Raw genomic sequence first — 25,260 nt, forward strand, 5'->3', positions numbered from 1 at the left:
GATGACGCTGTATTAGTGGAGTAGTGGTTGTAATGCATTAGTGGAGTAGTGGTTGTAATTATTAGTAGTGGTATTAGCATTAGATAGTGCTGTATTAGTGGAGTAGTGGTTGTAATGCATTAGATGACGCTGTATTAGTGGAGTAGTGGTTGTAATGCATTAGATGACGCTGTATTAGCGGAGTAGTGGTTGTAATGCATTAGATGACGCTGTATTAGCGGAGTAGTGGTTGTAACGTATTAGTGGAGTAGTGGTTGTAACGTATTAGTGGAGTAGTGGTTGTAACGCATTAGATGACGCTGTATTAGTGGAGTAGTGGTTGTAACGCATTAGATGAAGCTGTATTAGTGGAGTAGTGGTTGTAATGCATTAGTGAGTAGTGGTTGTGTATTAGCGGAGTAGTGGTTGTAACGTATTAGTGGAGTAGTGGTTGTAACGTATTATTGGAGTAGTGGTTGTAACGTATTAGCGGAGTAGTGGTTGTAACGCATTAGATGACGCTGTATTAGTGGAGTAGTGGTTGTAACGCATTAGATGAAGCTGTATTAGTGGAGTAGTGGTTGTAATGCATTAGATGACGCTGTATTAGTGGAGTAGTGGTTGGCATTAGATGACGCTGTATTAGTGGAGTAGTGGTTGTAATGCATTAGATGAAGCTGTATTAGTGGAGTAGTGGTTGTAACGCATTAGATGACGCTGTATTAGTGGAGTAGTGGTTGTAATGCATTAGATGAAGCTGTATTAGTGGGAGTAGTGGTTGTAACGCATTAGATGAAGCTGTATTAGTGGAGTAGTGGTTGTAATGCATTAGATGACGCTGTATTAGTGGAGTAGTGGTTGTAATGCATTAGATGACGCTGTATTAGTGGAGTAGTGGTTGTAACGCATTAGATGAAGCTGTATTAGTGGAGTAGTGGTTGTAATGCATTAGATGACGCTGTATTAGTGGAGTAGTGGTTGTAACGCATTAGATGAAGCTGTATTAGTGGAGTAGTGGTTGTAATGCATTAGATGAAGCTGTATTAGTGGAGTAGTGGTTGTAATGCATTAGATGAAGCTGTATTAGTGGAGTAGTGGTTGTAATGCATTAGATGAAGCTGTATTAGTGGAGTAGTGGTTGTAATGCATTAGATGACGCTGTATTAGTGGAGTAGTGGTTGTAATGCATTAGATGAAGCTGTATTATTGGAGTAGTGGTTGTAATGCATTGGAGTAGATTACGCTGTATTAGTGGAGTAGTGGTTGTAGCATTAGATGAAGCTGTATTAGTGGAGTAGTGGTTGTAATGCATTAGATGAAGCTGTATTAGTGGAGTAGTGGTTGTAATGCATTAGTGGAGTAGTACGCTGTATTAGTGGAGTAGTGGTTGTAACGTATTAGAGTAGTGGCTGTATTAGTGGAGTAGTGGTTGTAATGCATTAGATGACGCTGTATTAGTGGAGTAGTGGTTGTAACGCATTAGATGACGCTGTATTAGTGGAGTAGTGGTTGTAATGCATTAGATGAAGCTGTATTAGTGGAGTAGTGGTTGTAACGCATTAGATGAAGCTGTATTAGTGGAGTAGTGGTTGTAATGCATTAGATGAAGCTGTATTAGTGGAGTAGTGGTTGTAATGCATTAGATGACGCTGTATTAGTGGAGTAGTGGTTGTAACGCATTGAAGCTGTATTATGAGTAGTGGCTGTATTAGTGGAGTAGTGGTTGTAACGCATTAGATGAAGCTGTATTAGTGGAGTAGTGGTTGTAACGCATTAGATGAAGTGGTTGTATTAGTGGAGTAGTGGTTGTAATGCATTAGATGACGCTGTATTAGCTGTATTGGAGTAGTGGTTGTAATGCATTAGATGAAGCTGTATTGTAACGCATTAGATGAAGCTGTGGAGTAGTGGTTGCATTAGATGACGCTGTATTAGTGGTGGTTGTAATGCATTAGATACGCTGTATTAGTGGAGTAGTGGTTGTATTATTAGATGCAAACGTATTAGTGGAGTAGTGGTTGTAACGCATTAGATGGAGTAGTGGTTGTGTATTAGCGCTGAGTAGTGGTTGTAATGCATTAGATGACGCTGTATTAGTGGAGTAGTGGTTGTAATGCATTAGATGACGCTGTATTAGTGGAGTAGTGGTTGTAATGCATTAGATAGAGTAGTGGTTGTAACGCATTGTATTATTAGTGGAGTAGTGGTTGTAATGCATTAGATGACGCTGTATTAGTGGAGTAGTGGTTGTATTAGATGCCGCTGTATTAGTGGAGTAGTGGTTGTAACGCATTAGATGACGCTGTATTAGTGGAGTAGTGGTTGTAATGCATTAGATGACGCTGTATTAGTGGAGTAGTGGTTGTAACGCATTAGATGAAGCTGTATTAGTGGAGTAGTGGTTGTAATGCATTAGATAGCTGTATTAGTGGAGTAGTGGTTGTAATGCATTAGATGACGCTGTATTAGTGGAGTAGTGGTTGTAACGCATTAGATGACGCTGTATTAGTGGAGTAGTGGTTGTAATGCATTAGATGACGCTGTATTAGTGGAGTAGTGGTTGTAACGCATTAGATGAAGCTGTATTAGCGGAGTAGTGGTTGTAATGCATTAGATGAAGCTGTATTAGTGAGTAGTAGTGGTTGTAATGCATTGCATTAGAGCATTAGCGCTGTATTAGTGGAGTAGTGGTTGTTGCATTAGATGACGCTGTATTAGTGGAGTAGTGGTTGTAATGCATTAGCGGAGTAGTGGTTGTAATGCATTAGATGACGCTGTATTAGCGGAGTAGTGGTTGTAATGCATTAGCGGAGTAGTGGTTGTAATGCATTAGATGACGCTGTATTAGCGGAGTAGTGGTTGTAATGCATTAGATGACGCTGTATTAGTGGAGTAGTGGTTGTAATGCATTAGATGACGCTGTATTAGCGGAGTAGTGGTTGTAACGCATTAGTGGAGTAGTGGTTGTAACTGTATTAGTGGAGTAGTGGTTGTAACGCATTAGATGACGCTGTATTAGTGGAGTAGTGGTTGTAACGCATTAGATGAAGCTGTATTAGTGGAGTAGTGGTTGTAACATTATTAGTGGAGTAGTGGTTTAACGTATTAGCGGAGTAGTGGTTGTAGATGTATTAGTGGAGTAGTGGTTGTATTAGTGGAGTAGTGGTTGTAATTAGTGGAGTAGTGGTTGATGAACGTATTAGCGGTGGTAGTGGTTGTAACGTATTAGATGACGCTGTATTAGTGGAGTAGTGGTTGTAACGCATTAGATGACTCTGTATTAGTGGAGTAGTGGTTGTAACGCATTAGATGATTATTAGTGGAGTAGTGGTTGTAACGCATTAGATGAAGCTGTATTAGTGGAGTAGTGGTTGTAATGCATTAGATGACGCTGTATTAGTGGAGTAGTGGTTGTAACGCATTAGATGAAGCTGTATTAGTGGGAGTAGTGGTTGATGAATGCTGTATTAGTGGAGTAGTGGTTGTGCATTAGATGAAGCTGTATTAGTGGAGTAGTGGTTGTAACGCATTAGATGAAGCTGTATTAGTGGAGTAGTGGTTGTAACGCATTAGATGACGCTGTATTAGTGGAGTAGTGGTTGGTTAGATGAAGCTGTATTAGTGGAGTAGTGGTTGTAATGCATTAGATGTACGCTGTATTAGTGGAGTAGTGGTTGTAACGCATTAGATGAAGCTGTATTAGTGGAGTAGTGGTTGTAATGCATTAGATGACGCTGTATTAGTGGAGTAGTGGTTGTAACGCATTAGATGATGCATTAGCTGTATTAGTGGAGTAGTGGTTGTAACGCATTAGATGACGCTGTATTAGTGGAGTAGTGGTTGTAATGCATTAGAGTGGTTGTGCATTAGAACGCTGTATTAGTGGAGTAGTGGTTGTAACGCATTAGATGACGCTGTATTAGTGGAGTAGTGGTTGTAATGCATTAGATGACGCTGTATTAGTGGAGTAGTGGTTGGCATTAGATGAAGCTGTATTAGTGGAGTAGTGGTTGTAATGCATTAGATGACGCTGTATTAGTGGAGTAGTGGTTGTAATGCATTAGATGACGCTGTATTAGTGGAGTAGTGGTTGTAATGCATTAGTATTAGTGGAGTAGTGGTTGTAATGCATTAGATGACGCTGTATTAGTGGGTAGTGGTTGTAACGCATTAGATGACGCTGTATTAGTGGAGTAGTGGTTGTAGCATAGAACGCTGTATTAGTGGAGTAGTGGTTGTAATGCATTAGATGACGCTGTATTAGTGGAGTAGTGGTTGTAACGCATTAGATGAGCTGTATTAGTGGAGTAGTGGTTGTAACGCATTAGATGACGCTGTATTAGTGGAGTAGTGGTTGTAATGCATTAGATGAACTGTATTAGTGGAGTAGTGGTTGTAATGCATTAGATGACGCTGTATTAGTGGAGTAGTGGTTGTAATGCATTAGATGACGCTGTATTAGTGGAGTAGTGGTTGTAACGCATTAGATGAAGCTGTATTAGTGGAGTAGTGGTTGTAATGCATTAGATGACGCTATTATTAGTGGAGTAGTGGTTTGCATTAGATGAAGCTGTATTAGTGGAGTAGTGGTTGTAACGCTGTATTAGTGGAGTAGTGGTTGTAACTGTATTAGTGGAGTAGTGGTTGTAACGCATTAGATGACGCTGTATTAGTGGAGTAGTGGTTGTAACGCATTAGATGACGCTGTATTAGTGGAGTAGTGGTTGTAATGCATTAGATGAAGCTGTATTAGTGGAGTAGTGGTTGTAATGCATTAGATGAGCTGTATTAGTGGAGTAGTGGTTGTAATGCATTAGAGTGGTTGACGCATTGTATTAGTGGAGTAGTGGTTGTAACGCATTAGATGAAGCTGTATTAGTGGAGTAGTGGTTGTAACGCATTAGATGAAGCTGTATTAGTGGAGTAGTGGTTGTGCATTAGATGACGCTGTATTAGTGGAGTAGTGGTTGTAACGCATTAGATGAAGCTGTATTAGTGGAGTAGTGGTTGTAATGCATTAGATTACGCTGTATTAGTGGTATTAGTAGTGGTTGTAACGCATTAGATGAAGCTGTATTAGTGGAGTAGTGGTTGTAACGCATTAGATGAAGCTGTATTAGTGGAGTAGTGGTTGTAATGCATTAGATACGCTGTATTAGTGGAGTAGTGGTTGTAACGCATTAGATGAAGCTGTATTAGTGGAGTAGTGGTTGTAATGCATTAGATGACGCTGTATTAGTGGAGTAGTGGTTGTAATGCATTAGAAGCTGTATTAGCTGTATTAGTTAGATGGAGTAGTAACGCTGTATTAGCATTAGTGAGTAGTGGTTGTAACGCATTAGATGATGCATTAGAGCTGTATTAGTGGAGTAGTGGTTGTAATGTATTAGTGGAGTAGTGGTTGTAGCATTAGATGAAGCTGTATTAGTGGAGTAGTGGTTGTAATGCATTAGATGACGCTGTATTAGTGGAGTAGTGGTTGTAACGCATTAGATGAAGCTGTATTAGTGGAGTAGTGGTTGTAATGCATTAGATTACGCTGTATTAGTGGAGTAGTGGTTGTAACGCATTAGATGACGCTGTATTAGTGGAGTAGTGGTTGTAATGCATTAGATGAAGCTGTATTAGTGGAGTAGTGGTTGTAATGCATTAGATGACGCTGTATTAGTGGAGTAGTGGTTGTAACGCATTAGATGAAGCTGTATTAGTGGAGTAGTGGTTGTAATGCATTAGATGACGCTGTATTAGTGGAGTAGTGGTTGTAATGCATTAGATGAAGCTGTATTAGTGGAGTAGTGGTTGTAACGCATTAGATGACGCTGTATTAGTGGAGTAGTGGTTGTAATGCATTAGATGAAGCTGTATTAGTGGAGTAGTGGTTGTAATGCATTAGATGAAGCTGTATTAGTGGAGTAGTGGTTGTAACGCATTAGATGAAGCTGTATTAGTGGAGTAGTGGTTGTAATGCATTAGATGACGCTGTATTAGTGGAGTAGTGGTTGTAACGCATTAGATGAAGCTGTATTAGTGGAGTAGTGGTTGTAATGCATTAGATGAGCTGTATTAGTGGAGTAGTGGTTGCTGCATTAGATAGTGTATTAGTGGAGTAGTGGTTGTAATGCATTAGATGAACGCTGTATTAGTGGAGTAGTGGTTGTAATGCATTAGATGACGCTGTATTAGTGGAGTAGTGGTTGCATTAGATGAAGCTGTATTAGTGGAGTAGTGGTTGTAATGCATTAGATGACGCTGTATTAGTGGAGTAGTGGTGGTTGTGGAGTAGTGGTTGCATTAGAGTATGTAACGCTGAAGCTGTATTAGTGGAGTAGTGGTTGTAATGCATTAGATGACGCTGTATTAGTGGAGTAGTGGTTGTAATGCGCATTAGATGACGCTGTATTAGTGGAGTAGTGGTTGTAATGCATTAGATGACGCTGTATTAGTGGAGTAGTGGTTGTAAACGCTGTATTAGTGGAGTAGTGGTTGTAACGCATTAGATTAGCTGTATTAGTGGAGTAGTGGTTGTAACGCATTAGATGAAGCTGTATTAGTGGAGTAGTGGTTGTAATGCATTAGATGACGCTGTATTAGTGGAGTAGTGGTTGTAACGCATTAGATGAAGCTGTATTAGTGGAGTAGTGGTTGTAACGCATTAGATTACGCTGTATTAGTGGAGTAGTGGTTGTAACGCATTAGATGAAGCTGTATTAGTGGAGTAGTGGTTGTAACGCATTAGATGACGCTGTATTAGTGGAGTAGTGGTTGTAACGCATTAGATGACGCTGTATTAGCTGTATTAGTGGAGTAGTGGTTGTAATGCATTAGATGACGCTGTATTAGCGGAGTAGTGGCTGTAACGTATTAGTGGAGTAGTGGTTGTAATGCATTAGATGAAGCTGTATTAGTGGAGTAGTGGTTGTAACGCATTAGATGACGCTGTATTAGTGGAGTAGTGGTTGTAATGCATTAGATGAACGCTGTATTAGTGGAGTAGTGGTTGTAACGCATTAGATGGAGTAGTGGTTGCTGTATTAGTGGAGTAGTGGTTGTAACGCATTAGATGTTGACGCTGTATTAGTGGAGTAGTGGTTGTAACGCATTAGATGCATTAGAACGCTGTATTAGTGGAGTAGTGGTTGTAATGCATTAGATGACGCTGTATTAGTGGAGTAGTGGTTGTAACGCATTAGATGAAGCTGTATTAGTGGAGTAGTGGTTGTAATGCATTAGATGACGCTGTATTAGTGGAGTAGTGGTTGTAATGCATTAGATGAAGCTGTATTAGCGGAGTAGTGGTTGTAATGCATTAGTGGAGTAGTGGTTGTAATATTAGTGGAGTAGTGGTTGTAATGCATTAGATGACGCTGTACGCATTTGACGCTGGAGTAGTGGTTGTAAGCGGAAGTAGTGGTTGTAATGCATTAGCGGAGTAGTGGTTGTAATGCATTAGATGACGCTGTATTAGCGGAGTAGTGGTTGTAATGCATTAGCGGAGTAGTGGTTGTAATGCATTAGATGACGCTGTATTAGTGGAGTAGTGGTTGTAATGCATTAGATGACGCTGTATTAGTGGAGTAGTGGTTGTAATGCATTAGATGACGCTGTATTAGTGGAGTAGTGGTTGTAACGCATTAGAGTAGTGGTTGTATTAGTGGAGTAGTGGTTGTAACGCATTAGATGACGCTGTATTAGTGGAGTAGTGGTTGTAACGCATTAGATGAAGCTGTATTAGTGGAGTAGTGGTTGTATTAGTGTATTAGTGGAGTAGTGGTTGTAACTGTATTATGGAGTAGTGGAGTAGTGGTTGTGTATTAGTGGTTGTAACGTATTAGTGGAGTAGTGGTTGTAATGCATTAGATGACGCTGTATTAGTGGAGTAGTGGTTGTAACGCATTAGATGAAGCTGTATTAGTGGAGTAGTGGTTGTAATGCATTAGATGCATTAATGAAGCTGTATTAGTGGAGTAGTGGTTGTAACGCATTAGATGAAGCTGTATTAGTGGAGTAGTGGTTGTAATGCATTAGATGAAGCTGTATTAGTGGAGTAGTGGTGGCATTAGATGCCGCTGTATTAGTGGAGTAGTGGTTGTAACGCATTAGATGAAGCTGTATTAGTGGAGTAGTGGTTGTAACGCATTAGATGACGCTGTATTAGTGGAGTAGTGGTTGTAACGCATTAGATGAAGCTGTATTAGTGGAGTAGTGGTTGTTGCATTAGATGAAGCTGTATTAGTGGAGTAGTGGTTGTAATGCATTAGATACGCTGTATTAGTGGAGTAGTGGTTGTAAGCATTAGATGACGCTGTATTAGTGGAGTAGTGGTTGTAATGCATTAGATGACGCTGTATTAGTGGAGTAGTGGGAGTAGTGGTTGTATTAGTGGAGTAGTGGTTGATGCATTAGATGAAGCTGTATTAGTGGAGTAGTGGTTGTAATGCATTAGATAGCTGTATTAGTGGAGTAGTGGTTGTAATGCATTAGATGACGCTGTATTAGTGGAGTAGTGGTTGTAATGCATTAGATGAAGCTGTATTAGCAGAGTAGTGGTTGTAATGCATTAGATGACGCTGTATTAGTGGAGTAGTGGTTGTAATGCATTAGATGACGCTGTATTAGTGGAGTAGTGGTTGTAACGCATTAGATGAAGCTGTATTAGTGGAGTAGTGGTTGTAATGCATTAGATTACGCTGTATTAGTGGAGTAGTGGTTGTAACGCATTAGATGACGCTGTATTAGTGGAGTAGTGGTTGTAACGCATTAGATGACGCTGTATTAGTGGAGTAGTGGTTGTAACGCATTAGATGACGCTGTATTAGTGGAGTAGTGGTTGTAACGCATTAGATGAAGCTGTATTAGTGGAGTAGTGGTTGTAATGCATTAGATGAAGCTGTATTAGTGGAGTAGTGGTTGTAATGCATTAGATACGCTGTATTAGTGGAGTAGTGGTTGTAACGCATTAGATGAAGCTGTATTAGTGGAGTAGTGGTTGTAATGCATTAGATTACGCTGTATTAGTGGAGTAGTGGTTGTAACGCATTAGATGAAGCTGTATTAGTGGAGTAGTGGTTGTAACGCATTAGATGAAGCTGTATTAGCAGAGTAGTGGTTGTAATGCATTAGATGAAGCTGTATTAGTGGAGTAGTGGTTGTAACGCATTAGATGAACGCTGTATTAGTGGAGTAGTGGTTGTAATGCATTAGATGACGCTGTATTAGTGGAGTAGTGGTTGTAATGCATTAGATGACGCTGTATTAGTGGAGTAGTGGTTGTAACGCATTAGATGAAGCTGTATTAGCAGAGTAGTGGTTGTAATGCATTAGATTACGCTGTATTAGTGGAGTAGTGGTTGTAACGCATTAGATGACGCTGTATTAGTGGAGTAGTGGTTGTAATGCATTAGATGAAGCTGTATTAGTGGAGTAGTGGTTGTAATGCATTAGATACGCTGTATTAGTGGAGTAGTGGTTGTAACGCATTAGATGACGCTGTATTAGTGGAGTAGTGGTTGTAATGCATTAGTGGAGTAGTGGTTGTAACGCATTAGATGACGCTGTATTAGTGGAGTAGTGGTTGTAATGCATTAGATGACGCTGTATTAGTGGAGTAGTGGTTGTAATGCATTAGATGACGCTGTATTAGTGGAGTAGTGGTTGTAACGCATTAGATGACGCTGTATTAGTGGAGTAGTGGTTGTAATGCATTAGATGAAGCTGTATTAGTGGAGTAGTGGTTGTAATGCATTAGCATTGAAGCTGTATTAGTGGAGTAGTGGTTGTAATGCATTAGATGACGCTGTATTAGTGGAGTAGTGGTTGTAATGCATTAGTGTAAGTGTATTTACGCATTAGATGCTGTATTAGTGGAGTAGTGGTTGTAATGCATTAGCATTAGATTGAACGCTGTATTAGTGGAGTAGTGGTTGTAATGCATTAGATGACGCTGTATTAGTGGAGTAGTGGTTGTTGCATTAGAACGCATTAGAGTGGTTGAACGCACGCTGTATTAGTGGAGTAGTGGCTGTATTAGTGGAGTAGTGGTTGTAACGCATTAGATGAAGCTGTATTAGTGGAGTAGTGGTTGTAACGCATTAGATGACGCTGTATTAGTGGAGTAGTGGTTGTAACGCATTAGATGACGCTGTATTATGGAGTAGTGGTTGTAAGCATTAGATGAAGCTGTATTAGTGGAGTAGTGGTTGTAATGCATTAGATGACGCTGTATTAGTGGAGTAGTGGTTGTAACGCATTAGATGAGCTGTAGTGTAGTGGTTGTATTAGATGAAGCTGTATTAGTGGTTGTAATGCATTAGATTACGCTGTATTAGTGGAGTAGTGGTTGTAACGCATTAGATGAAGCTGTATTAGGAGTAGTGGTTGTAATGCATTAGATTACGCTGTATTAGTGGAGTAGTGGTTGTAACGCATTAGATGACGCTGTATTAGTGGAGTAGTGGTTGTAACGCATTAGATGAAGCTGTATTAGCAGAGTAGTGGTTGTAATGCATTAGATTACGCTGTATTAGTGGAGTAGTGGTTGTAACGCATTAGATGAAGCTGTATTAGTGGAGTAGTGGTTGTAATGCATTAGATGACGCTGTATTAGTGGAGTAGTGGTTGTATTAGATGAAGCTGTATTAGCAGAGTAGTGGTTGTAATGCATTAGATGAAGCTGTATTAGTGGAGTAGTGGTTGTAACGCATTAGATGACGCTGTATTAGTGGAGTAGTGGTTGTAATGCATTAGATGACGCTGTATTAGCGGAGTAGTGGTTGTAACGCATTAGATGAAGCTGTATTAGCAGAGTAGTGGTTGTAATGCATTAGATTACGCTGTATTAGTGGAGTAGTGGTTGTAACGCATTAGATGCCGCTGTATTAGTGGAGTAGTGGTTGTAACGCATTAGATGACGCTGTATTAGTGGAGTAGTGGTTGTAATGCATTAGATGACGCTGTATTAGTGGAGTAGTGGTTGTAACGCATTAGATGAAGCTGTATTAGTGGAGTAGTGGTTGTAATGCATTAGATGACGCTGTATTAGTGGAGTAGTGGTTGTAATGCATTAGATGAGCTGTATTAGTGGAGTAGTGGTTGTAATGCATTAGATGACGCTGTATTGTAGCTGTATTACGCATTAGATGAAGCTGTATTAATGCATTACATGAAGCTGTATTAGTGGAGTAGTGGTTGTAATGCATTAGATGACGCTGTATTAGTGGAGTAGTGGTTGTAATGCATTAGATGACGCTGTATTAGTGGAGTAGTGGTTGTAATGCATTAGATGACGCTGTATTAGTGGAGTAGTGGTTGTAATGCATTAGATGAAGCTGTATTAGTGGAGTAGTGGTTGTAATGCATTAGATGACGCTGTATTAGTGGAGTAGTGGTTGTAATGCATTAGATGAAGCTGTATTAGTGGAGTAGTGGTTGTGCATTAGATGACGCTGTATTAGTGGAGTAGTGGTTGTAATGCATTAGATGACGCTGTATTAGTGGAGTAGTGGTTGTAACGCATTAGATGACGCTGTATTAGTGGAGTAGTGGTTGTGCATTAGATGAAGCTGTATTAGTGGAGTAGTGGTTGTGCATTAGATGACGCTGTATTAGTGGAGTAGTGGTTGTAATGCATTAGATGACGCTGTATTAGTGGAGTAGTGGTTGTAATGCATTAGATGAAGCTGTATTAGTGGAGTAGTGGTTGTAATGCATTAGCGGAGTAGTGGTTGTAGCGGAGTAGTGGTTGTAATGCATTAGCGGAGTAGTGGTTGTAATGCATTAGCGGAGTAGTGGTTGTAATGCATTAGATGACGCTGTATTAGTGGAGTAGTGGTTGTAATGCATTGTAGTGGTTGTAATGCATTAGATGACGCTGTATTAGCGGAGTAGTGGTTGTAATGCATTAGCGGAGTAGTGGTTGTAATGCATTAGATGACGCTGTATTAGCGGAGTAGTGGTTGTAATGCATTAGATGACGCTGTATTAGCGGAGTAGTGGTTGTAATGCATTAGATGACGCTGTATTAGCGGAGTAGTGGTTGTAACGTATTAGTGGAGTAGTGGTTGTAACGTATTAGTGGAGTAGTGGTTGTAACGCATTAGATGACGCTGTATTAGTGGAGTAGTGGTTGTAACGCATTAGATGAAGCTGTATTAGTGGAGTAGTGGTTGTAACGTATTAGTGGAGTAGTGGTTGTAACGTATTAGCGGAGTAGTGGTTGTAACGTATTAGTGGAGTAGTGGTTGTAACGTATTAGTGGAGTAGTGGTTGTAACGTATTAGCGGAGTAGTGGTTGTAACGCATTAGATGACGCTGTATTAGTGGAGTAGTGGTTGTAACGCATTAGATGAAGCTGTATTAGTGGAGTAGTGGTTGTAATGAAGCATTAGATAGTGGTTGTATTAGCTGGAGTAGTGGTTGTAACGCATTAGATGAAGCTGTATTAGTGGAGTAGTGGTTGTAATGCATTAGATTACGCTGTATTAGTGGAGTAGTGGTTGTAACGCATTAGATGAAGCTGTATTAGCAGAGTAGTGGTTGTAATGCATTAGATTACGCTGTATTAGTGGAGTAGTGGTTGTAACGCATTAGATGAAGCTGTATTAGTGGAGTAGTGGTTGTAACGCATTAGATGAAGCTGTATTAGTGGAGTAGTGGTTGTAATGCATTAGATTACGCTGTATTAGTGGAGTAGTGGTTGTAACGCATTAGATGAAGCTGTATTAGTGGAGTAGTGGTTGTAATGCATTAGATTACGCTGTATTAGTGGAGTAGTGGTTGTAACGCATTAGATGAAGCTGTATTAGCAGAGTAGTGGTTGTAATGCATTAGATTACGCTGTATTAGTGGAGTAGTGGTTGTAACGCATTAGATGACGCTGTATTAGTGGAGTAGTGGTTGTAATGCATTAGATGACGCTGTATTAGCGGAGTAGTGGTTGTAACGCATTAGATGAAGCTGTATTAGCAGAGTAGTGGTTGTAATGCATTAGATTACGCTGTATTAGTGGAGTAGTGGTTGTAATGCATTAGATGACGCTGTATTAGTGGAGTAGTGGTTGTAACGCATTAGATGACGCTGTATTAGTGGAGTAGTGGTTGTAACGCATTAGATGAAGCTGTATTAGTGGAGTAGTGGTTGTAATGCATTAGATGACGCTGTATTAGTGGAGTAGTGGTTGTAATGCATTAGATGAAGCTGTATTAGTGGAGTAGTGGTTGTAATGCATTAGATGACGCTGTATTAGTGGAGTAGTGGTTGTAACGCATTAGATAGCTGTATTAGTGGAGTAGTGGTTGTAATGCATTAGATGAGCTGTATTAGTGGAGTAGTGGTTGTAATGCATTAGATGACGCTGTATTAGTGGAGTAGTGGTTGTAATGCATTAGATGAAGCTGTATTAGCGGAGTAGTGGTTGTAATGCATTAGATTACGCTGTATTAGTGGAGTAGTGGTTGTAACGCATTAGATGAAGCTGTATTAGTGGAGTAGTGGTTGTAATGCATTAGATGACGCTGTATTAGTGGAGTAGTGGTTGTAATGCATTAGATGACGCTGTATTAGTGGAGTAGTGGTTGTAATGCATTAGATTACGCTGTATTAGTGGAGTAGTGGTTGTAATGCATTAGATGACGCTGTATTAGTGGAGTAGTGGTTGTAATGCATTAGATGAAGCTGTATTAGTGGAGTAGTGGTTGTAATGCATTAGATGAAGCTGTATTAGCGGAGTAGTGGTTGTAATGCATTAGATGACGCTGTATTAGTGGAGTAGTGGTTGTAACGCATTAGAACGCTGTATTAGCGGAGTAGTGGTTGTAATGCATTAGATGAAGCTGTATTAGCGGAGTAGTGGTTGTAATGCATTAGCGGAGTAGTGGTTGTAATGCATTAGCGGAGTAGTGGTTGTAATGCATTAGCGGAGTAGTGGTTGTAATGCATTAGATGACGCTGTATTAGTGGAGTAGTGGTTGTAATGCATTAGCGGAGTAGTGGTTGTAATGCATTAGATGACGCTGTATTAGCGGAGTAGTGGTTGTAATGCATTAGCGGAGTAGTGGTTGTAATGCATTAGATGACGCTGTATTAGCGGAGTAGTGGTTGTAATGCATTAGATGACGCTGTATTAGCGGAGTAGTGGTTGTAATGCATTAGATGACGCTGTATTAGCGGAGTAGTGGTTGTAACGTATTAGTGGAGTAGTGGTTGTAACGTATTAGTGGAGTAGTGGTTGTAACGCATTAGATGACGCTGTATTAGTGGAGTAGTGGTTGTAACATATTAGTGGAGTAGTGGTTGTGTATTAGTGGTTGTAGTGGTAGTGGTTGTAACGTATTAGTGGAGTAGTGGTTGTAACGTATTAGTTGGAGTAGTGGTTGTAACGTATTAGTGGAGTAGTGGTTGTAATGCATTAGATGAAGCTGTATTAGTGGAGTAGTGGTTGTAATTAGATGACGTTGTATTAGTGGAGTAGTGGTTGTAAGCGCATTAGATGAGTAGTGGCTGTATTAGTGGAGTAGTGGTTGTAACGCATTAGATGACGCTGTATTAGTGGAGTAGTGGTTGTAACGCATTAGATGAAGCTGTATTAGTGGAGTAGTGGTTGTAACGCATTAGATGACGCTGTATTAGTGGAGTAGTGGTTGTAACGCATTAGATGAAGCTGTATTAGTGGAGTAGTGGTTGTAACGCATTAGATGACTCTGTATTAGTGGAGTAGTGGTTGTAACGCATTAGATGAAGCAGAATTATGATACTGGTACGGGTCGGTTCACTGACAAGGTGATGTCATTTCAGAGTCGCTCACCATGTGTCAGTGTTGTAGTGATGTTTGAGCAGAGCATGCAGTCAGTGTTGTAGTGATGTTTGAGCAGAGCATGCAGTCAGTGTTGTAGTGATGTTTGAGCAGAGCATGCAGTCAGTGTTGTAGTGATGTTTGAGCAGAGCATGCAGTCAGTGTTGTAGTGATGTTTGAGCAGAGCCTACAGTCCTCTTTTTATATCTCAACAGATCTGGGGAAGAGAGATACGATGACCCATTCCCCTAACAGTAAGTATTGATCGTTCCCCTGACTGTAAGTATTGATCGTTCCCCTAACAGTAAGTATTGATCGTTCCCCTGACTGTAAGTATTGATCGTTTCCCTAACAGTAAGTATTGATCGTTCCCCTGACTGTAAGTATTGATCGTTCCCCTGACTGTAAGTATTGATCGTTCCCCTGACAGTAAGTATTGATCGTTCCCCTGACTGTAAGTATTGATCGTTCCCCTGACTGTAAGTATTGATCGTTCCCCTGACTGTAAGTATTGATCGTTCCCCTGACTGTAAGTATTGATCGTTCCCCTGACTAAGTATTGATCGTTCCCCTGACTGTAAGTATTGATCGTTCCCCTGACAGTAAGTAAGTATTGATTGGTTCCCTCTACATATGTTTAGTGGTGTCCTCTCCACTTGACATCCGTGTCACCAGTCAGATCTGAACCCTGGTCTCCCGCATATAAAACCAACACCTTAACCATTAGGCCAAGAGGACATTCTGTCTCAAGCTGAGGGTGACACGTATTTTATGCTTCAGGTAGTACCTCATCAGTAGAGCTTGAGTCCGACTCACCTCCACTACATACAGGGATGATCACCAAGGATAATACATGTCTTTTAAAGCTTGTTGTCTAACGGTCTTTTTCAGTATCTGGTCTGGGGATCATTCAGCTGGGGAAGACTGGAGCAGGGATGAGTGCGACCGGAAACACCAAACAGGTGTTTATAGAAGAGTTCTCTTCTGAGTCTGTGACGACACAATGTGAGGATGTCCAGAGGATGAAGAGGACAGCTTCAGACACTAATGAAACAGGGGGAAGAGGAGGAGCAGCAGGAGGAGGTGCAGCAGCAGCAGGAGGAGGAAGAGGTGCAGCAGGAGTAGCAGGCATAACAGAAGGTGTACTAGCAGCAGTACTAGGAGGAGGAGAAGGAGAAGGAGCAGCAGGAGAAGGAGCAACAGAAGGTGTACTAGGAGTAGCAGGAGAAGGAGCAGCAGGAGGAGGAGCAACAGAAGGTGTACTAGGAGTAGCAGGAGAAGGAGGAGCAGAAACAGGAGTAACAGAAGGTGTACTAGGAGTAGCAGGAGAAGGAGCAGCAGGAGGAGGAGCAGGGGAGGGTATAGTAGCAGCAGTACTAGGAGGAGTAACAGGAGGAGCAGCAACAGGAGTATTGGTACTGGCTTTGGGAATACCAGCAGGAATAGCAGGAGCAGGAGTAGCAGCAGTTGCAGGAATAGCATTTGCAGAGATTTTTCAAAAACTTATGCCGAAATCTACAAAAGGCAGGTGGAAAAGAGAAAGCCTCTGAAAATGTAGTACAGATCTGGTTAACAACAATTAAACTACATGAGAGGATATCGTTTTCAGAATTGTGTTTGTTTCTCTAGTTAAGACTAATGTAAAATGTACATGTATGAGATTCCATTACGGGTTAACGTTATACAGGAAATAAATGTGAACCTCCCATGTCCCCTGTATTCAGACTCAATGCGTAGGTTGACAGAAAATCGACTTTGTGGGGATTCATTTCGTTTCGGAGTCGGGTGGTTAGAAGATCCTACAGCCACTTTGTTAATTTGAAGACAGAGGTAACGTTTAGATGTGTCATCTGCTCCCGCGGTAACCATAGGCTACTGCAGCGTTCCATAAAATATATATATATTTAAACTTAACAATAATACTTTGTAATTTAGGATCATATTGAGACAGTTGTATATCTTGTTCATGCTGTACTGCAACATACAAAAATAAATCAAGATTACACAATCCGTGATGTCACTACTTTCAGTTTGAATAGTTCTACGATACATATTGCCATCTACTGGGCAGGTTATGTTACTACATTGGATACCCCTCAATGTGTCGAAGAGATGGCTGTGACGTGGAACACATTGTTAAAGTAACCTAATGTGTAAATCGATATGATTACTATAGGATGGTAAAAGACGTTTGTAATTTCAGAGCGTCCACCAGGAGAAAGATATGGCATCTTCGTCTGGTACAGGTAAGTCTGTCAGGGTTGTGGAGAAGTTCTGAAATCTATTTTTAATCTACTAGAGCATGTTGTCTGTACAATGTGCTTTGTTTTTATATCAACAGTGAAGAGGAGAGCTAGCATTTCAGTACCTCCCCACAGTAAGTATTGACTGAGCAGTGCTCTCTTTTCACACACACGGCAGGCTGCCTAGCGGTTCAGAGCATTGGGCCAGTAACAAAAAAGTAACAGGTTCCAATCCCCCTGCTGACTAGGGCACATCAGATTTTTCACCTAGTTGCTCCAGGGTCACCATCAATAATAGCTGATCCCTTGCCCCCACTCTCAGGGTGAGATATGCAAAAAAATAAAAATAAAAGGCAATCCCCACTTGTACATGTGAGAATATTATTTAGGGTGCTTACATTTATCTTAACGCCATATTCTGGCAAGTCCACAGTCAGGGAAAATACATTTTAATGCCTTTGTTGTGCACTGAATATTGCTGATAATCAAAGGGCATTAGGTCTATTAAAAGGTTCAATATGTAACTTTTTGGGAGACCACACCAAAATTCACATAGAAATTTGACTTATAGATCTGTCATTCTCATTGGAAGCAAGTCCAAGAAGCGGTAGACAGGTCCTATTTCTAGGCTTCCCATTCTGGAGTTTCATTTTCGCGTTTCTTTTACTTTGTTTCGTACAGCAGCTTAAAAACAGCTGAAAATACAATGTTTAGAGAAAATATATTTCACAGCAGTTTAGACGACACAATGATTCTGGTTAATCAGCTGTTGTTTTCTAGGGATGGAGCAAAAGTGTGACCCCAAGCTGTTGTTTGCTAGGGATGGAGCAAAAGTGTGACCCCAAGCTGTTGTTTGCTAGGGATGGAGCAAAAGTGTGACCCCAATCTGTTGTTTGCTAGGGATGGAGCAAAAGTGTGACCCCAAGCTGTTGTTTTCTAGGGATGGAGCAAAAGTGTGACCCCAATCTGTTGTTTGCTAGGGATGGAGCAAAAGTGTGACCCCAATCTGTTGTTTGCTAGGGATGGAGCAAAAGTGTGACCCCAAGCTGTTGTTTGCTAGGGATGGAGCAAAAGTGTGACCCCAATCTGTTGTTTGCTAGGGATGGAGCAAAAGTGTGACCCCAAGCTGTTGTTTGCTAGGGATGGAGCAAAAGTATGACCCCAAGCTGTTGTTTGCTAGGGATGGAGCAAAAGTGTGACCCCAAGCTGTTGTTTGCTAGGGAAGGAGCAAAAGTATGACCCCAAGCTGTTGTTTGCTAGGGATGGAGCAAAAGTGTGACCCCAAGCTGTTGTTTGCTAGGGAAGGAGCAAAAGTATGACCCCAAGCTGTTGTTTGCTAGGGATGGAGCAAAAGTGTGACCCCAATCTGTTGTTTTCTAGGGATGGAGCAAAAGTGTGACCCCAAGCTGTTGTTTTCTAGGGATGGAGCAAAAGTATGACCCCAAGCTGTTGTTTTCTAGGGATGGAGCAAAAGTGTGACCCCAATCAGGCCCTCGAGGACTGGAGTCGCCCACCCCGTTGATCTACACTTCACATACTTGTTTTGTCACAATCTGAAATTAGGCTGACGATCACAATTTATCAACCAGGAAATGGCAGAGCGATATCTGTATAGTTTCCCTTTAAAGTCTGTTTCTTCTATAGTGTCTGAAGAACCAAATAACTCTGATCTGAGGATTGTTCTGCTTGGTCCAGTTGGAGCAGGGAAGAGGGCCACAGGAAATACCATCCTTGGGAGAGAGGCCTTTAAAGTGGACTCAGTCACCAAGGCATGCGAGAAACAGAGTAGGGAGGCAAATGGGAGGAAGATTGAAGTGTTGGACACCCCAGGACTCGCGAGGACAGGAGAAGTGAGATAGCCAGATGCATCATGGACAAGACAGTCCCGGGTCCCCATGTGTTCCTGCTGGTGATTCGGCTGGGGGTAAGGTTGACAGAGGACGAGAGGAACACTGTGAAGTGGATCCAGCAGACCGTCGGACAAGATGCCTCAGACTACACCATGATATTAGTCACCTGTGCAGATTCACCCCGACTCAGAGGAAACCCAGTGGATGACTACGTGAAACAGAACCAAAACCTACAGACACTCATCGACAGCTATGGAGGCAGATATCACTCATTTAATAATGACGATAGGGAGGCCCACAATCAGGTCACAGAGCTGCTGGAGAAGATAGAAGAGATGGCGGAGGGGAATAAAGTGGGGCACTACACCAACGAGATGGAGCAGAACGCTCAGAGTGACATCACAGCCCAGATGGACCAGAACGCTCAGAGTGACATCACAGCCCAGATGGACCAGAACGCTCAGAGTGAGATCACAGCCCAGATGGACCAGAACGCTCAGAGTGACATCACAGCCCAGATGGACCAGAACGCTCAGAGTGACATCACAGCCCAGATGGACAAGAACGCTCAGAGTGACATCACAGCCCAGATGGACCAGAACGCTCAGAGTGACATCACAGCCCAGAAGATAAAGAGCAGGTCTACAACTTGGGGCGCTACAGCAGCAGCTCTTCTGGCGGCAGCCATTACATTGTTAATACTCTCAGGAGTAGTGAGAGTAGCGGGACCAACAGACCTAGTGGAACCAACAGTAGCAACCGGACCAGCATTGGGAATAGCAAAGTTAGCGAGATCAAGAGGAAGAGCCGGACCAGCATTGGTAGTACCAACAGAAGTAACGCGAGCAGCAGTCGGACCAGCATTGGAAGAAATAAAAGGAGTATTGGGAGTACTAGTAGGAGTAGCAGGCGTAGCATTGGTAGCACTCGCAGGGGTAGATGGACTAGCATTGGAAGAAATAAAAGGAGTATTGGGAATACTAGTAGGAGTAGCAGGCGTAACATTGGTAGCACTAGCAGGGGTAGATGGACTAGCATTGGTAGTAGCAGCAGGTATGGCAGGAGTAACAGGGTCAGCAGTAGGAGTTGCAGGACTAGCATTGGGAGTACCAGCAGGAGTAGCAATAATAGCAGGAACAGGAGTAGCGGGACTGGCAGGAGTAGAATTAGCAAAGAACTTCCAATGGTATCACAATAGACAGCATAATGGATAGGAGAGGGGTGGAAAACAGAAAGCCTCCTAAGATAAGTACAGATCTGGTTATTAACACAAAGAAAATCTTAGATGGGATAGTTCTGAAGTGTAAAATAGATTAAAGTCTGGGCGGGATGGCTGAGAGGTAACACAGTGGGTATGTCTGCATGAACAGAAAGAGAGGGTGGACCTTTGACCTTTTATTGAAGAGATGTGTATCTTTGGTCTTCGTAGGGTTCAGACGGTGTAACTGTTAACAAAATGATGGCAATGACAAGGAACAAACAAAAACACAATGTTGATGCAAAACAGAAGCACCTGGTAAATAAAAGGGCAAACGTAGCCAAATGAAGGACTCCGCATGCTAGTGTTACAAAATGCAAATAAGAGAAGTGCACAACAACCAAACAGGAAAAAAATATCAATCTACATACCTTGGTCACCTCTCACAGGCCGACCGCTCACAGGCCGACCGCTCACCACAGGCCGACCGCTCACAGGCCGACCGCTCACCACAGGCCGACCGCTCACAGGCCGACCGCTCACCACAGGCCGACCGCTCACCACAGCCCGACCGCTCACCACAGGCCGACCGCTCACAGGCCGACCGCTCACAGGCCAACCGCTCACAGGCCGACCGCTCACCACAGGCCGACCGCTCACCACAGGCCGACCGCTCACAGGCCGACCGCTCACAGGCCAACCGCTCACAGGCCAACCGCTCACCACAGGCAAACCGCTCACAGGCCGACTGCTCACAGGCCGACCGCTCACAGGCCAACCGCTCACAGGCCAACCGCTCACCACAGGCAAACCGCTCACAGGCCAACCGCTCACCACAGGCCGACCACTCACAGGCTGACTGCTCACCACAGGCCGACCGCTCACAGGCCAACCGCTCACAGGCCAACCGCTCACAGGCAAACCGCTCACAGGCCGACCGCTCACAGGCCGACCGCTCACAGGCCAACCGCTCACAGGCCAACCGCTCACCACAGGCAAACCGCTCACAGGCCGACCGCTCACAGGCCAACCGCTCACCACAGGCCGACCACTCACAGGCCGACTGCTCACCACAGGCCGACCGCTCACAGGCCAACCGCTCACCACAGGCAAACTGCTCACAGGCCGACCGCTCACAGGCCGACCGCTCACAGGCCAACCTCTCACAGGCCGACCGCTCACATGCCGACCTCTCACAGGCCCGACCGCTCACAGGCCAACCGCTCACCACAGGCAAACCGCTCACCACAGGCAAACCGCTCACAGGCCGACCGCTCACAGGCCGACCACTCACAGGCCGACCGCTCACCACAGGCAAACCGCTCACAGGCCGACCGCTCGCAGGCAAATGCACCTCTGAGTGGTCTGCGCTGTTTGGTTGATAGAACTAATAACTGCATGTAATTTAAAGGGATAGCCCTATCTCTTTCAGGTGGTGGCGATCTAGTTGATTAGTTGTGTGTGTCGACCAATGAGAAGCAGGCTCCCCTCCTACTTGGGAGGGGTTTCGTACAAGTACTTGTTTCTCTTGGAAGAAACATTTAAATGCTTTAAAAAAAAAATGTGTTGAAACCATGATCTTACGGTCATATCCCGTTGAGTATTGTTGGTCTATTGCCCTTTCATTTTTTTTTATCTTCACCTTTTTTATGGGATGTTTAGGGATCAAACTAAATGTGTTCTTACAGTTTCAATGTATATAATATTACTATCATGTCTGTGTTGTGAAACATGGGTCAATTCATGGTGTTTTTAAAATAACCCATGAAGGATATTTAACCGATTCTATTCTGTACCTTTGTACCTTGCATGCATGTAAGAAAATAAAACGCCAACTATTTGATTGAGATTTTCATTGCCGTTTTGTTAAACTAAAGTGGTTATTCCAAGGAGAATGTTATTTATTTATATACTGCTGTCTGCTGTCTAAAGATGGCGCCAACATAGAGGGCCGCCTCACTTCTAGTCCTTAGGAAACTTTGCAGTATTATTTTTTTTCATGTATTATTTCTTACGTTGTTAGCCCAGAAAATGTTATGTGTTATTACATACAACTGGGAGTAACTATTTTTCACAAGCACTTCGCTACACTTGCAATAACATCTGCTAAACACGTGTATGTTCACCAATAAAATTGGATTTGGTCATGTAATATTTTTGTGATTATGAGTCGGCCATTTATCCAGGACGACTTACAAATCTGTCCAAAATGAGAAAACACAAAGTAAAGAAAACATAAGATGCTGAAATTGTAGTACAAGTATGTGTGTATCTGAGCGTCTGATCAAAATGACAGAAGTAACATTGAGTTATTTGTTACTATGAATATATATTGCTGTATTATTTTTTTCTCTAATTATTTAAAAATGTTTTCGACAATTTTTCAAAAGAGCATCAGCCTGTTCCGGACGACTGTGTGATCACGCTCTCCGCAGCCGATGTGAGTAAGACCTTTAAACAGATCAACATTCCCAAGGCTGCAGGGCCAGACGGATTACCAGGACGTGTACCCCGAGCATGCACTGACCAACTGACAAGTGTCTTCACTGACATTTTCAACCTCTCCCTGTCTTGAGTCTGTAATACCACCATGTTTCAAGCAGACCACCATAGTCCCTGTGCCCAAGAACACTAAGTTAACCTGCCTAAATGACTACCGACCAGTAGCACCCACGTCTGTAGCCATGAAGTGCTTTGAAAGGCTGGACATAGCTCACATCAACACCATTATCCAAGAAACCCTAGACCCACTCCAATTTGCATACCGCCCCAACAGATTCACAGATGATGCCATTTCTATTGAACTCCACACTGCCCTTTCCCACCTGGACAAAAGGAACAACTATGTGAGAATTCTATTCATTGACTACAGATCAGCGTTCAACACCATAGTGCCCTCCAAGCTCATCACTAAGCTAAGGACCCTGGGACTAAACACCTCCCTCTGCAACTGGACCCTGGACCTCCAAGCTCATCACTAAGCTAAGGACCCTGGGACTAAACACCTCCCTCTGCAATTGGATCCTGGACCTCCAAGCTCATCACTAAGCTAAGGACCCTGGGACTAAACACCTCCCTCTGCAACTGGATCCTGGACCTCCAAGCTCATCACTAAGCTAAGGACCCTGGGACTAAACACCTCCCTCTGCAACTGGATCCTGGACCTCCAAGCTCATCACCAAGCTAAAGACCCTGGGACTAAACACCTCCCTCTGGAACTGGATCCTGGACCTCCAAGCTCATCACTAAGCTAAGGACCCTGGGACTAAACACCTCCCTCTGCAACTGGATCCTGGACCTCCAAGCTCATCACCAAGCTAAGGACCCTGGGACTAAACACCTCCCTCTGGAACTGGATCCTGGACCTCCAAGCTCATCACTAAGCTAAGGACCCTGGGACTAAACACCTCCCTCTGCAACTGGATCCTGGACTTCCTGACGGGCCGCCCCCAGGTGGTAAAGGTAGGTAACAACACATCCGCCACGCTGATCCTAAACACGGGGGCCCCTCAGGGGTGAGGGGCTGTATACTGCATTTCATATGTTGGTAACCATTTTCTAAAAGCACTAAAGGCACAAGAGGCAGTGATGCATCATGAATACAGCACTGCCTCGTGTGCCTGATGTATCATGAATACAGCACTGCCTCGTGTGCCTGATGCATCATGAATACAGCACTGCCTCGTGTGCCTGATGCATCATGAATACAGCACTGCCTCGTGTGCCTCATGTATCATCAATACAGCACTGCCTCGTGTGCCTGATGTATCATGAATACAGCACTGTCTCGTGTGCCTGATGCATCATGAATACAGCACTGCCTCGTGTGCCTCATGTATCATCAATACAGCACTGCCTCGTGTGCCTCATGTATCATCAATACAGCACTGCCTCGTCTGCCTAATTGCTTTTATACCAACATATTAAAATAACAATGAATTAACATATATTCATTAAAACGTTATTTGATACTCCAATTCATACAATTGAATTATTCCACAAGGAGATACACTGCATTCAGAAACTATTCAGACCCCATCACTTTTCCACATGTTGTTACATTACAGCCTTATTGTAAAATGAATTAAATTGTCCCCCCCTCCCCCCCACATCAATCTACACACAATACCGCATAATGTACAGCACTTTGTGACATCTGATGATGTAAAACGGGCTTTATAAAACGGAAGATCCGGGACAAGGCAGCACGTCTGGTGAACAGGTCCGGGTTCCATAGCCGCAGGCTGGACAGTTAAAACTGGAGCAGCAGCACGACCAGGTGGACTGGGGACAGCAAGGAGTCATCATGCGAGGTAGTCCTGAGGCATAGTCCTCGGGCTCAGGTCCTCCGAGGGGGGGAGAAGGAGAGAATTAGAGGGAGCGTACTTAAATTCACACAGGAAACCTGATAAGACAGGAGAATTGCACCAGATATAATAGACTGACCCTAGCCCCGAGGCACATAGACTACTGCAGCATAGATACTGGAGGCTGAGGGGACACTGTGGCCCACGGGGCCAGCCAGGCAGGATATAACTCCACCCACTTTGCCAAAGCACAACCCCTACACCAGCAGAGGGAAATCAACTGACCACCAACTTACTACCCTGAGACAAGGCTGAGTATAGCCCACAAAGATCTCCTCCACCGCACGAGGCACAACCATACAGAGCTGGAAATTCTAAAGGGAAACATTGTTTCTGAGATCGGGCAGGGAGACAGCAAGGCTCATAACCCTGTTATGTAAGGGATAATCAATTAGGGGCTATGTGTTCTATGGAAAATAATGAATGACGTGGAAGGTGTGTTCTGAATTCTGATTGGCTGAAAGCCATGGTATATGAGACTGTATACCATGGGTATGATAAAACATTTATTTTTACTGCTCTAATTACGTTGGCAACCAGTTTATAATAGCAATAAGGCTCCTCTGGGGTTTGTGATATATTGCCAATATACCACGGCTAAGGGCTGTGTCCATGCACTCCGCGTTCCTAAATACAACCATTAGTCGTGTTTTATTGGCCATACACCACACCTCTTATTGCTTAAATAAAGCACGCTCTACAATGCCCTTCAAGCCAATCAGAAAGTAGTATTCAACAATGTCATTGTATAAACCAAACTTAATGCTAGGCTAGAAGCAAGAGGGAATATATGTGCGAGTTGAGATAAGTACAAGAGATGATTCGGACATGAACTTGA

At 42.9% G+C, this 25,260-nt stretch overlaps 1 pseudogene; it reads left to right on the forward strand.

The window, feature by feature from the left end:
* Positions 1-20,076, forward strand: part of LOC115128075 (GTPase IMAP family member 4-like) — a 64,792-nt pseudogene extending 44,716 nt beyond the window's left edge.
* The last annotated feature ends 5,184 nt before the right edge of the window (positions 20,077-25,260 follow it).

This window comes from Oncorhynchus nerka, linkage group LG15, assembly GCF_034236695.1.
Source record: "Oncorhynchus nerka isolate Pitt River linkage group LG15, Oner_Uvic_2.0, whole genome shotgun sequence".
In the NCBI taxonomy this organism is placed as follows: domain Eukaryota; kingdom Metazoa; phylum Chordata; class Actinopteri; order Salmoniformes; family Salmonidae; genus Oncorhynchus; species Oncorhynchus nerka.